Genomic DNA, 2,659 nt, shown 5'->3' with positions numbered 1-2,659 from the left:
AAGTGGCTACGATGACATACCAACAAAAATTGTCGTCTCTACGATTCATTCTACTGTGTTTGTTCTAAAATATTTGATAAATCTATCTTTTGAAAAGGGCAAATTTCCAAGCTGTCTCAAAATCGCCAAGGTAATTCCTATTGAAAAAAATTAAAGGAAAAACAGATTTATCAAATTTTCGCCCTATATCACTCTTGCCAGCATTCTCAAAAATACTTGAAAAACTAATGCACCGACGAATGACTAGTTTTTTGCAAAAAAATAATATTTTGTCAAATTCCCAATTTGGTTTCAGAGAGAAATTTTCTACAGAATTAGCAATCGTAGAACTAGTTCGCAAGATTGGCATCAATACTGAATGTAAAAGATTTGTCATTAAAACGTGCTTAGATCTGTCGAAAGCATTTGATTGCATCAACCACGACATCATGCTCAACAAGTTGGAAAAGTACGGTTTTAGAAATACATCACTGCATTGGTTTCGTAGCTACTTAACAGAAAAAAAACAATTTGTCTATGTGAACGATGAAATTTCCAGTCTGCTCAGAAACAACAACGGTGTGCCTCAAGGAAGCATCCTAGGTCCTTTGTTATTTATATTGTACATAAACGATCTTCCAGCTGCATCAGCGTTTTTTGGCTACGTAATTTATGCTGATGACACGAATGTTTTTAGCAGCGGCAGATCAATGAAAGAACTTATTAAGGAAACAAACAGAGAGTTAAAAAACATAATCTCTTGGTTCGAAGCCAATAAACTTTCAATTAACAGTTCAAAAAACCAAATGATGGTTTTTGGACCCGTACAATATCTAAATTACAAGGAACCGTATAAAATCATCCTAGGTAACAACACAATTGTTGAAACAAAATGTTTAAAACTTCTAGGCATGCTGCTCGATCAGAAACTCTCCTTCAAACATCACATAAAACAAGTATCATCCAAACTTTCAAAGTCAATAGGAATGATAAACAGAGTAAAATCATTTTTGCCAAAAAACTGTTTGAATCTTCTGTATAATTCCCTGTGCATTCCGTTAATAAACTACTGCAACATTGTATGGGCTTCATCGTACCACACATCAACCTTACCAATAGAAATATTAATCAAAAGAGCAATTAGATTGATAACGAGATCCAAACGATTTGAACACAGTCAACCATTGTTCAACAGCACGCGAAACTTGAATTTCTCGAAACTCAGCATTTATTTTCTGATGATTTTTGTTTATAAACAGTTAACCAATCGATTACTTGATTTATTTAACAGTTATTTCAGGATGAAACAACAATGTCGGCAACAAAATAATCTTGTCTCTAACAAATCGAAAACGAATATTTTGTTCTCTCACGTGTATTGCAAGGGACCGAAAATCTGGAACGAAATTTTAAACAGTGGATTTAATTTTGAATTTATTTCGTTAAACAATTTTTAAAAAAAAGTTAAAAGAATATTTACTTAAGTTTAAAACATAAATTTTTTGTTTTTGAAATTACGTTTAAATTCTGTTGAAAACTTATAACATTTTAAAAATTATGTCAAGGTGGTCACACTCGATGAGTTTCTGAAAAGAACTCTACTGTGGTCATCCTGTCTTCTTCTTATTGATATAAAGGGGAGAGAATTTTTTTTTCTCTTTTTTTAGATTAATTTTGAGAAGCAAATAAAAATTCGTTTCGTTTCGTATGTATGTATGTATGTATGTATGTATGTATGTATGTATGTATGTATGTATGTATGTATGTATGTATGTATGTATGTATGTATGTATGTATGTATGTTTTTCTTGCCGAGAAGATGCTTGAATATGCTATACAATGCCTTGTATATGCCTCAGGTAACTTACTGTAATGTAGTGTGGTCAGGTGCATACCCCTCAGTCACCAGCTCAGTCAAAAAACTCATGAAAAGAGCAATTAGAGTCATCACCTTATCAACTAAATGTGAACATGCGCAATCCTTATTTAGATTAACAAACAATTTAAGTTTTGATCAAACATGCACATTTTGCACAATGATATTTGTATACAAGCAAGTTTCAAACCAGCTGCCATCAATTTTCGGAAACTACTTTGAACCTAGCAACAACGTGAGAAGACAGAAGTTTCTTCTTTCTTCTAAATCAAAGACGCATATTCTATTCAGTCACATCATAACCAGAGGTCCAAGAACATGGAATATGATGCTAAAAAAGGGCTTGCCAAATGAATCGCAACAACTATCTCAATTTTAAAAAAATTTGAAAAGCTTTATTATTAATAATACTATATAAAGTTGCTTTTATTCTAAAGTAGGCATATATGTGTGTCTGCGTGAGTGTATATGTACGTACATGGATAAAATTTATTTTGTTAATATTTGATTTATATATATTTGTTTATGTATGTATATATGGGTATGTAATGTATGTATATATATGTATTGTAAACTCAATTGACATTAAATTTTGTAACCAAATTGAATTATAAACTTATAAATTCAAACTAACATTAAATGATTATTTAATGTAACATTGTTCTGTTGATCTCGATGATTTATATATGAGTATGTGTATGCGTATATGTATGTGTATGTATATATATATATATGTATGTACGTGTATATATATTTACAGAATATGACTTTAATTAAGCTAACGGAAAACATTTTTTCTAATTT

The 2,659-nt window shown here is 30.7% G+C and overlaps 1 protein-coding gene across 1 annotated transcript in view; it reads left to right on the top strand.

The window, feature by feature from the left end:
• Window positions 1-2,659, top strand: part of HELRODRAFT_164225 (hypothetical protein) — a gene marked incomplete at both ends in the record, with an annotated part of 7,964 nt that overhangs the window by 1,290 nt on the left and 4,015 nt on the right. The window lies entirely within an intron of this gene.

The sequence above is a fragment of the Helobdella robusta genome, assembly GCF_000326865.2.
Source record: "Helobdella robusta unplaced genomic scaffold HELROscaffold_6, whole genome shotgun sequence".
Taxonomy (NCBI): domain Eukaryota; kingdom Metazoa; phylum Annelida; class Clitellata; order Rhynchobdellida; family Glossiphoniidae; genus Helobdella; species Helobdella robusta.
This window is presented reverse-complemented; position numbering and strand designations above follow the sequence as displayed.